Raw genomic sequence first — 12,903 nt, 5'->3', positions numbered from 1 at the left:
TATACAAACATATATATATATGTATATATATATATATATATATATATATATATATATACATATATATACATATATATACATAAGTACATATATGTATATATGTACATAAGTACATATGCAAGCTTGGAAATATTGGACATTAAATAATGATGATGATGATATATACATATATGGTGAGTTTCTTTCAGTTTCCATAAATTAAATCCACTCAAAAGATTTTGGATGGCCTGCAGCTATAGTAGAGGGAGTGAACCTGAAACCATGTGGTTGGGAAGTAAACTTATCAACCACACAGCCATACCTGTAACTATAACACTACACCAGCACCAACACACACACACACACACATGCGTGCAGAGACTTAGATATAAACATTCAATGTTGCTAAATAGAAAGATGAAAGAAAGACCAGAAACATAAAAGATAAATATTATTATTGATTATATTGATTTCAAACTTTGACACAAGGCCAGCAAATTCTGGGTAAGCGATAAGTCAATTACATCAATTCCAGTGCTCAACTGGTACTTATTTTATCAACCCTGAAAGGATGAAAGGCCAGGTCAACCATGACAGAATTTTAACTCAGAACATAAAGACGGATAAAATGCCACTAAGCATTATGCCCCGTCTGTTCCCAATTCTGCCAGCTCACCGCCTTATGGATTACATAAACTAATAGTGAAGATATTAATAATAATAATAATATTCATTTCTTGACCATCTGACATCATTGAGAAATGGGGTAAGGTAGTGTGTCCCTTGTCCCATAGTAATGCTCCTTCCCCTGCCACTCACCCACCACACTACCATCTCCACCACCGTACAGCATGCATCCCACTCTTATAACAGGATGTCTGAACTCATTCAAACTGTCATCAAATCACCCAATTTTCTCATATTTAATGTGAACTTCAAAAGTGAAACACTTTATCCATAATGTGTGTGTGTGTGTAAGAGAGAGAGAGTGCATGTGTGTGTACATATAAGTATGTGTACATGCATTTGTGTGTGTGTGTATGTGTGTGTGCGTGCATGCACATATATGTGTGCATGTGTATGAGAGTATTGAATGACACAGATACTCTGTACCTCTGTACTCTAATGTCACACACTTAAATATCAGTCGCTATCACAGCTGATATATAACCTTTTAGCATTTAAGCCGGCCATATCTGGCCCAAATATTCAACCTGTTTTATGTTCAAACCAGCCAGATCTAGCCTTTCACACTTAAACTACAATGTCATTCTATAAATATTCAATCATATCACTGACCTCTTGAAACCAGGAGATAGGTCATGGCAATGCGTGTGTAAATGATTGTATTAAGGCTGCATGAAGATATGTTTGTTTATATGAGTGTGTATATATTTGTGGTGATTGATTGAAGTGCAAGTATGTGCATATATGAGTCTGAGTGCATATATGCATGTATGTGAATGCATATGCATGTGTTTCAAGAACAAATGTCATTCATTAGATCTCCAGTGCATGTAAAATTTTAAACATACTCCATCGACTAAACATTGCTAACAGCAATTTCAGAGCTAAAATAAAACATTGTATTGATTAAATGGCACAGTTATCTAAATCTATAAATGCATAAATGCAAAAATACTTGTAGCTATGTAGTAAGAAGTTTGCTTCCCAACTATATGGTTTCAGGTTCAGTACCACTGCATGGCACCTTGGGCTGGTGTCTTCTATTATAGTGTCTGATGGACCGAAGCCTTGTGAATGGATTGGGTAGATGGAAATCAAAAAAGCCAAAAGAAACCATATCATCTGATCATCTGGTTTCTCCATCCTCATAACAACTGGCCACTATGCTCTCCCATCTTTTTCTGTCTTTGTCAAGGGTTGGAGCTTGAAACCAGTTTATGCCACAGCTCTACAGGTCATCTTTTAAGGTGCATCTCTAGATTTTCTGTGGCCTACCCTTTGGTCTCTCTCATCAGTTGTGGAGGCACATGGCTTAGTGGTTAGGGTATTGGACTCCTGATCATAAGATTGTGGTATTGATTCCTGAGCTCCAGTTCACTCAGCTGGCAAAAATGAGTAATCTTACGATGGGCTGGTGCCCCGTCTGGGTGGGGAATTTATATGCCATGGAAACTGGGAGATTGGCCCTTATAAGTCAGCATGACTCGAGAAGGTAACATTTGCCGCTAGTTGATATCCATGTCATTGATCTTTTTGCTAGAATATTTCCCAGCTTCATAGGACATACCCTGTCATCCGCATTCTTCTGCACTTGCATGACAAGACTGAGGTATGTGGGATTGGATCTTTGAAGCACCCCCACATTTCTGATCTTGTCTTGCCATCTAATGCCCAGGATTGTTTTTAAAGGCATCTTTGTTGCCAAGTACCAATTTGCTTTTCAATTCTGGTGGTATTCTTTCATCTGTCAGCAGCATAGGTTCAATTGTGTGTATGTGTATGTGTGACTGTCTCCTTGCATTGACCTCTTGAGTGTCACCATCACGCAAATGGTGTCTTTCATTTCCAATCTTTTATGAAACTATATCTGGTTATGTGGCATATTCATAACTGTCATGCAATGTCAAAACAAATGAATACAAGCATACATACACACTCACACTCATATACACACACATGTATACATACACTGCCATACAAGCAGTGTCATTCATTTCTGAAATTGTGTGGAAATATGTCTGGTCACAGGGAAATATTACCTTGCTTAGAAGCAGGTGAGGGTTTGTGACAGGAAGGGCATCTGGTTCTAGAAAATCTGCCTCAATAAACTCTGTCCAACATATGCAATCCTGGAAAAGTGGACATTAAATCCATGATTATATATATAATAAATTAATATAATCTATATATATATATATATATATATATATATATATATAGATTATATTAATTTATTATATATATAAGCACATACATACACAAACACACACATATATATGTATACAAAGGCCATGCACCTCTGTGTGTGTGTGTGTGTGTGTGTGTGTGTGCGTGTGCATGCATGCAAGTGTGATGCAATGTGATAGTTATGCATGCTTCAGTATCTCTAAAAGTAGTCGTTGATGGCAACTGTAATAAGGATACTGAAAGAGAAACAGAAAGTGTAAACAGGATGTTAAAAAAAGCTGTAAGGAGATATTGATCAAATAAATAAATAAACAGGCACCCGACACCACCATCCCATATACATATACATAGCCATGGACAGATATTCATACAAAGCACCTACTCAGACACAGATATACTTACTCATATACACACACAGGCCTTCACCTACATGTATATGTATACGTATACAAAGACACAGACGCAAATATAGATTGAAGTTGAAGACGGTGTAGATACTAAGGCAACCGATGACATATTTACAGACAGACATACACACACATACACACACACACCACTCACACAAAGATACACACACAAATAGGGCATTGCCCGTAAGCTTGTAAAAGACAAACTGTGGACAAGAACTTTTACTCCAGACTAGTCATTGAACTAGTTGGCAGAGGCACCACTTCCTATGAGGGAAAAAAACAAGAAATAGGCTTTAATGGTGGATCACTCTTTCTCACATTTGTAAATGTTTGACACACAATAAACGACAGTTCAACAAATCACCATTTGTTTTTATTTTATGTATAGCTTAGCTAAAGCTATAAATGGTGGCCCCAAAGAAAAAGATCAAAGAAATACATAATCAGGGCAAACAAAAATACCATCCACTTAAGCTCCTACAGTTCTGGCTAAAGTGAGCCAGGGTATGGTATGCACAAGTTGAGGCACAGTTCACCTTCAAGAATATCACTTGAGATCTGATGAAGTATTTGTACACTACAACAGCCTATGATGAGGACACAGCAACAAGGGTGCTAGACATCCTAACCAAACCATCAGCTACTCACAAATATGAGACTATAAAAAATAGACTCATAAAAAAGTTTGGCTTAGTGATCAGGAATCTGCAGCCTACCGATGGGTTATGCGATTCCAAGCCTTCAGAACTAATGGACATAATGCTGACATTAGTGCCTCCTGATAAGTCATCTGGTTTCTCATTTAGGGAGTTATTTCCCCATAAATTGTCACCACAAATCCAGTCCCTCACAACTCAGACTGCACCCCATTCAAATAGCTCAACCATTAAACAGAGGCTGCCCTAGGCAAGTTACACCAACCTCTGATAATGAACAGTCACCAAAGAACCAAGTAACTACACGCATGTGTCAGGTGGTAAAAACACCTTTTCAATTCCAATTACAGTCAATAGTTCTGAGAGAGAGCTATGTTTGTTGTTATTTTACATATAGCTCAACTAAAGCTATACACACATACATATATGTATGTATAAATGTGTGTGTGTATACACACACACACTCACATATATATTGTTCTTTAACAAGAATAGTGTTGACAGTGACTACGAAGTTTTGGTCTGCTTAGCCTTCATCAGACAGCCAGCAGGTCAAAACTTCAAAAAGTTACTGTCAACACTATTCTTGTTGGAGAATAATAACTATGTATTCCACTAAAAGTATTGAGTAATCTTTCAGTTTAATGTAAAAAATTTTACAGAATAACTTGACTTAAGACAGCAAGCTGGTAGAATCATGCCATGCAAAATGCTCAGCCACATTTCATCCATTTTTATGTTCTGAGTTCAAATATGACTAAGGTTGATTTTGTCTTTCATCCTTTCAGGCTCAATAAAATAAATACCATTCAAACACTTGGATTGATGTAATTGACTTTATATGGGGGTAATAGGGTATTAAAAAGAAAGTAAAAATAAAAAAATTAACAATAATGGGATATGTCAATAGGTTTTGTAAAAGAGGGAGTAAAGGTACCATAAAGTTTTGAAGTAATCATAATAGTTTTTATCATAATAAAGTGTCCAACAATTAATTTAGATTATTTGCTTACTAATATGTGGTAAAGTCCAATATGGGATGCAGTCTATTTGTATTGAATTAAAAAATAATAATTGATGTAAGTCAATTGTTGTTGATCAATATTTCTCCATTTTCTGTTTACTTTACACACGATAGTATAGGTGTGGGGTGAAGATGTCTGATTCCCAACCAAATGGTTTCAAGTTCTGTCTTGTACCAATATATTCACACAATCTGTTACAAATATTATCTCTAGCTTAGCTTCAGTTAATAATGTGATACAACACAAGAAATCTTGAGGCATATAGCTCCATCACTAGCAGTTACAACTTGCTAAAAATATTTGAGATTTTCGCTAATGTTTTAATTTAGCAGTGCATGTGTGCAAGCACACTTATTTTGCAATCAGTGCACAAATAGTTTCCTAAAAATAACTGGAATACTTGTGATCATAGGTTTACCTAATCAGGTCTGCCTTAGAGCTGAACAACAACAGCAGCAGCAGCAGCAGCAGCAATAACAACGACGACAACATCACACATCACTCAGCAATCCCCAGTTGAGACAGGCCTCACAACTCTTTCCACATGTTCACAATCCTGCATTAAGACACCAACGTCTAACAACTTCATATCCTGAATCCCTTGTTACTTTCCCACCAGCTGACCAGGGTTTCCGGAATATGGTGCTGGATCAGATTTTTCTCTAAAACAGTGCCTGTCAAACTGAACTCCACTGTTTGAGAGACAGGAGCTGAATCCAAATAAATTTGTTTTAATATTGGAAGTGTTTTCCATGGAAGATTTTGTAGACTCAGGCATGACAGCGTGGTTAAGAATCTTGCTTTGCAGCCACATTGTTTCGGGTACAGTTCTGTGTTAAATGGATAGTGGTGAGTACAATATATCCAAATTTCTACACTACACCCAAAACAATCTAGAACCTCCATATCAAAAGTGAAGATGGTGACCTAGCAGAATCATTAGGACATTGAACAAAATGGCTAGCAGTACATCTCCCAACTTTTTACCTTCTGCGGTCAAATCTCACAGAAGTCGACTTTGCCTTTGGGATTGATAAAATAAAGTACCAGTCAAGTACTGCAGTTGATGTAATCGACTTGTCTTCTCTAAAACTTACTGGCCTTGAGCTCTGCAACATACCATCTTCCAGTTTGATGATGAAGGCATTAATATGAGAGGTATAGAAAAAATAGCAAAGTACCAGGACCTAGCTATTGAATTACAGAGACTATGGAAAGTGCGGGTAAAATCCCAGTGGTTATAGGTGCATTGGGAACTACCCCTAAAAATCTGAACAAATAGATAGAGGAAATAGGCATAAAACCCAGTTTAGTACAGCTCCAGAAAACAGTGTTATTAGGGACAGCTAGGATACTTAGGAGGGTTCTTGGCATCTAAGGATAGTTGTTGTAGTCCAATAGGAGGATTCTTGGTATCTAAAGTATCTAACCCAATGTTAGGATCTTTTCTTTTCCAACAGTCTAGTCTATTGAGTGTATATGAAAATGATAATGACATGCTAAACAGAACTGGATGTGGATACAACTGTTATGGCTAAACAATCAGTCATTTCTTGTATATGGATGATCTAAAACTGTACGCTACAAATGATAAACAGCTGGAAACATTACTACAAACAGTACATGGATTTACAAAAGAAATAAACATGAAATTTGGCTTAGAAAAATGTGCCAAAGCAACCTTGAAAAGAGGAAAACTAGTTAAGAGTAGCAACATAACACTAGATAAAGCAAATGAAATCAGAGAATTAGACCAAAGTCAGACTTAGGAATCAATGAACTAGATATGAAACAACACACACAAATGAAAGAGAAAATAAAAAAGGAATACTATAGACGAATTAGATTAATACTGAAAACAGAGCTCAATGTGAAAAACAAGATAATAGGTATCAACACTCTAGCTGTCCCAGTTATAAGTTACAACTACAATATTCTTAAACAGACTCTAAATGAACTAATCAAAATAGACAGGAAAAGAGGAAAAATAATGACAAGATTTAGGATACACCACCCAAAATCTGACATAGAAAGGCTATATATACAATGTATCGAAAGTGGTAGAGGCTTTATACAGCTAGAAAACTATTACAAAATAACCACCATAGGACTACAGAAATACCTACTTCAGAAGCAAGGAAAACTAATACAAATAGTCACAAAACATGAACAAAACAAAAAACTGTTTTCAGTCTTTAAGGAAGCTGACAAATACAAAAAAGAAGTCATAGTACCTAACATCTCTGAAGTAAAAGAAGAAACAACAAGTGCTGTAAAACAGTTGAAACCCCAAATTAAAACTGGAACAGCAACGGATCATGATAAAGTGATGGCAAGAAAAGCCCCTTCATGGCAAATATTGGGTTAAACTAAGCAGAAAAGAAATAGACAAAGCAAATTCCCAACAATGGCTGAGAAGCTCAGGACTCAAAGCAGAGACTGAAGGATTTTTAATTGCAGAACATGATCAAAGCCTTCCCACTAGAAATTACCAAAAACATGTAATGGAAAAAAATATAACAAGTAACTGTAGAATATGTGGAGATGGAGAAGAAACAATAAATCATATTGTCTCTGGCTGTCCAGTCCTGGCTAAGCAGGAATATATTCAGACACGACAGAGATGAGACCAATATACACTGGAAGCTATGCCAGCACTATGGAATAACAACAGAAAAAAGATGGTAGAAAAGGTCACAGAAAATGTGGAAGTGACCATTATCTGGGATATGCCAATACACACTGTTAGAGAAATTAAGGCCAATAGGCTGGATATAGTTGTCAGAGATCACCAAGAAAAAAAATGTTTTCTAATCAATGTATCAATACCAACAGATGACAATGTCTCTCTAAAAGAAACAGAGAAACTTTCAAAATACAAAGATCTGGTAACAAAGGTAACTTGAATCTGGAGCCTAAAACCAGAAACAATTCCTATCATAGTAGGCACATTAAGTATGATAAAAAAAAAACATTCAGACAAATACATAACAAAAACACCAGGATTTGCTAGTATGTATAACATACAGAAAACAGCACTACTAGGTATCGCACACATCCTATGTAAAATACTTTCAATACACTGAAAACAAGAGCACCACAACAAACCACAGCACATACCCAACACACACAGAGTTGCGCTTGGTAGTACAGTGAAAGCACATGATAAAAATAAGACTACTGAATAATAATAATAATAATAATAATAATAATAATAATAATAATAATAATAATTTCTTACATAATAAAATGTACAAAACAAATGAAAGATTACCTTTTTGTTATAATTTACAGGCAAAGATATTTGGCTCAGAAGTTTTAATAATGTAATGAATGACCTCTGTGGGTCTTAATATATATATGTATGTATGTATGTATGTATGTATGTATGTATGTATATATTTATATATGTAATGTGTGTATGTATATTCCACTGTTTACTGTCAGCAGGGGGTATATGTAAATCCTGTTGTAAGATATGTACTTGGTCCTTGTTCTTGGTACTAGTGAAGCTGGTGGTGGTGATGGTGATGTAAGTGGTAGTGTTAGTGGTTTCAACAAAGAACCTCAAGAATGATGAATTCCTCACTGTGTGATGCAAGAGGAATATTAATATCAACTGAACATTTACTGCCAAGATTTACCAATTTCTTCAGAATAGACAAACATGGAAAAACCAAAAACAAAACCCTTTTTTTGAACTTTAATATTAAATAATATTAATAATAATCCAGTACCAAATAGTACAGCTTGGTTGGTTGGACAGAGGAGAGAGGAGTGGTACTAGTAGCAAAAAATAACAATAAAAAAATGTTATAAAACAAACTAATGAAATTAAGAGTGACACATAAACAACAACGTCAACAACAAAAACAAAAGTGCAGTCACATGAAAACAATTAAGAAGGCGGCGGAGTAGAGCATGACTGTGAAGGGGGTGGAGGCATTAAAGGAGAAGAAAGAGGAATCTACCGAAGGAAGAGAGAGAAAGAGGAGAAAGAGGAAGAAGAAATTTGGGTTGGGTGTTTCCTTGTTGCTTGTATGGTGATGGTGATGCTGATGCTTTTGGGATGGTGATGGTGGTGGTGAAGATGATGATATTTGTGTTGGTGACCATCATGGTAATACTGAAGGTGTTGGTGGTGGTGATGATGGTGATGGTGATGGTATTGATTGTGATGGTGGCGGATATGGTGATAGTGGTGATGCTGATAACAGTGTTATTATTGTTTAGCCCCAGGTCAGCCCTGATTGAGTAAATGCAAACCTATGATCAATGACATTCCAGTTGTGACCATTCTGCCATTTTTCAGGAATCTAGGACTATGTTATCTACATAACAGTATGATTTGAGGGAGATTTTGGCTACTATTTCTAGTAGGTCTAACTATCATATAGATGCTCCCTCATTGGTGTGGTGGTAGTGGTGTTGGGGCTGATGGTAATGATGTGGATGATGATGGTGGTGATAGTGGTGAGGATGATGGAGGTGATGGGGATGGTGTGGTGGTGGTGGTGGTGAGAATAAAGATGATGAAGGTGGTGGAGTTAATGGTGGTGGTGGTGGTGGTGGTTAGCAGTTGGTGATGAGAATAAGGATAATGATGAAAGTGGTGGTTGTTATTGTGGTGGTGGTGATGGTAGTGGCTGTAATGGTGGTGGTGGTGGTGACAGATATAGTAGTAAAAAGAGAGAAGAGTCAAGGAGAGAGAGAGAAAGAGAGAAAGAGAGAATGAAGGAGAGAGGGAGAAGTTTTAAGTTTTGAGTTCCCAAGTAGGTTGGACAGTGAGTGTAGAGTTACAGTTATAGACAGGCACATGACTAAGAGTCAGGTTAAACAAGAACACGTGCTAATTATAAACTTTTTAATAAATGAATTAACTAAGAAATAAAAAATTAACTAAGAAATAAAAATTTTCAAAACAAAACAGCATACCACACACAGATACACACACACACACAACCACATACATATATATACACACACAAAAATCACTGATATGTATACACATGCATAGAGATACATATACACACAGACACATCCATATACACACTGACACATACACACACATACATACACATTGACACATGTGCACACATATATACATATATACATCTACATACAGACTGAAACACACATACACAGATGTACATACACATACTCACACACAGCCATATACACACTGACACACACAAACACACATACAGCCACATACATTTATTGCCACACACACACATGCAGAACATTGCTGTTAATATGTCAGTGGGGTCGATAAAAGAAGTGCCAGTCAGTCCAATAGGATGATGTAATTGAGACGCCATTGCATGAATATATGTTTAGTATTTTGAATGTTTTCTTGAGGTATTTTCCTTTAGCTCTGACGATGATATATTCCTATTTAAGGAAGAGGGGTCCCCTGCTGTGAAAGACTGAACCGATGGGAAGATCTCTTAAATGGTCATGCAATTTGCTAGAAACAGCAGCAAATTTCACTTCCGCTCACATCCTATTGGCTTAAAAATCCAATACATTGGACAGCGTAGTCTCAGATATCTCCATATTATGGATGATTAATCAAGCTGGGACAAAGTTAAACAACAGGCGCAGGAGTGGCTGTGTGGTAAGTAGCTTACTTACCAACCACATGGTTCTGGGTTCAGTCCCACTGTGTGGAACCTTGGGCAAGTGTCTTCAACTATAGCCTCGGGCCGACCAAAGCCTTGTGAGTGGATTTGGTAGACGGAAACTGAAAGAAGCCCGTCGTATATATGTATATATATATATATGTATGTGTGTGTATATGTGTGTGTATATCTTAGCCTACTGAGCCACTATCTAAAGTCTAAAGAGTGATAATGGATTGTGTGGATTGGCAGCTCTCACTTTCAAACTATTAAGAGAAGGCAGGAAGGGAAACTCTGCAGCACCATTTGAACTCAGAACATAAAGACAGATGAAATACCGCTAAGCATTTCGCCCAGCGAAATTCTTTCATAAATGGAAAGAGAATATCAAAAATGCTTTTTACATTTTCAAAATGGCTTGTGATGTCTCTTACACAATGTAACGGTTTTGGTATCAATACATGGTCTCAATGTACAAACTCAGAAAATATCAGTAAAACCAATCTTGAAGTCATTGATTCATATCTTGCTGTATGTCACATGAGCCTACCCTCTGTAAAAGTACATGTCAACCACGAAAACTCTTTTTTGTCAACGTTTATAGGTCAAGAGGTCACCAATACATGTTCTCCCTGCCTTCTTTTTCCTTTCCTCTCTCATTTGCATAATGGATGCTCCAGATGGGTAGGGCCAATTGTTGGGGGAAGCGTTTACATGATCAAAGGACTTCCAAACATGACCATTCCGTCTTTTTATATATCCAAGACAGTCATGGGCAAAATGGTACCTGCATTACTTTCTAAATGGGGACACCTACAGGGAAATTACATTGAATTTTTGGGGGGTGTTGTAGCCCACCTGATGATGAGCCATGACTCATACAGCCTGCTTCTTGAAAAAGGTCATCCATGCCAGATCTAGGATTACATTATTCAATGTCCCCTTGTTGTTATGATAGGAAGATGTAGTGTGAGAGAAACTTAGCTGTTATCTCCAACATGTTGTGTAACCACATAGAGGTTCCTTCGTTGCTCAGTGTTTATGATGCTTGGATGACGACATATCCATTTAGCTGTTTAAATATCCACACCCAAATTGTTTCATTCTACTCACTTGGGAGCCGTAAGGTCATTGGATAATGTAGAGCAATTAACAGATGGGATGGTCATGGATGGTATGACTTCCATCATAGGTCTGCACAATCAGGACTGGCCTAGGGCTAAACGATGACGTGATTTTCATAGTTCTTCTTCTTCCTGTAGTTACTGTTTCACTGCATATGGTGGTGGTAGTAGTAGTAGTAGTAGTAGTAGTAGTTATTTAGCGCAAAGTCACCCCTGAACAAGTAGACCTATGATAGAATTATTCCAGCCTCAGTCATCCATCTAGCACTAAATTGTCCAATATGTCCTTCCTATTTTAAATTTGTAAGGCATAATTTTGAGGATTTTAGCTGCTATGTTTAGCAGGACAAGCAACCATAGAGTTTCCTCTGTTGACTCATCGTTGTTGTTGTTGTTGTTGTTGAACATCATTGCTAGCAGTAACAACAGTTGAGAAGCCAACATAAAACAGCAAAGATGGAATACATAAGACACAACTGAACAAACATAATCAAAAACATCAAATTTGAAGAAGAAGAAGAAGAAGAAAAGGAAGAGGAAGGGGAAGAGGGAGGGATGTAGAGGAGAAGGAAGAGAGAGAAGAAGGATGGGAATGGGAGGAGGAGGACAATGACAAGACAAAAGTGAAGAAGATGAAGAAAAAAGATGAACAAGAACAAAGCAAAGATGAGATATGATGAGGAGGAAGAGGATGAGAATGATACAGAATAAAAACAACATCAAAAGATGTGAGAGTGTGTGTGTGTGTGTGTGTGTGTGTGTGTGTGTGTGTGTGTGCACGCGCATGTAGTGGTGGGAGAAGGGAAGAAGTTACGGAGCAGCAAACATCAATTGTGACCAATATCCAATTGTAGAATTTCCTAAACATTGATTGCTGAAGAAGTTATTTATAGATAGAAACATTTCTGTGGAAGAAGACACAATGTCCACTTTAGGAAACAGATTGTCTGGAAGCAGAACAGAATGATAGTAAAATATTGGAGGAAGAATTGAAGAAGCCACAGTTAGGGGCAGATGGTAGAAGGTGGAAATGGAGAAAGAGAAGTGATAGGGGTTTCCTTTCAATGTGATTCTTTTATTCTTTCATTTTTTTACTTGTTTCAGTCATTTGACTGCGGCCATGCTGGAGCACCGCCTTTAGTCGAGCAAATCGACCCCGGAACTTATTCTTTGTAAGCCTAGTACTTATTCTATCGGGTCTCTTTTGCTGA

General features: G+C 37.1%; 1 protein-coding gene across 2 annotated transcripts in view; it reads right to left on the bottom strand.

Annotated features, from left to right (window-relative positions):
• The window catches only part of LOC106875423 (monocarboxylate transporter 13), a 133,053-nt gene that overhangs the window by 112,007 nt on the left and 8,143 nt on the right, over positions 1–12,903 (bottom strand). The window contains exon 1 of one of the 2 annotated variants that reach the window (XM_014923562.2): positions 8,219–8,626. The exons of the other annotated variant lie outside the window; for it this stretch is intronic. The gene's annotated coding sequence lies outside the window, so the exon portion shown is untranslated. Of the gene's footprint in view, positions 1–8,218; positions 8,627–12,903 lie in introns of those variants that run through there. 2 annotated transcript variants of the gene reach the window in all.

The sequence above is a fragment of the Octopus bimaculoides genome, chromosome 19 (genome assembly GCF_001194135.2).
Source record: "Octopus bimaculoides isolate UCB-OBI-ISO-001 chromosome 19, ASM119413v2, whole genome shotgun sequence".
NCBI lineage: Eukaryota > Metazoa > Mollusca > Cephalopoda > Octopoda > Octopodidae > Octopus > Octopus bimaculoides.
This window is presented reverse-complemented; position numbering and strand designations above follow the sequence as displayed.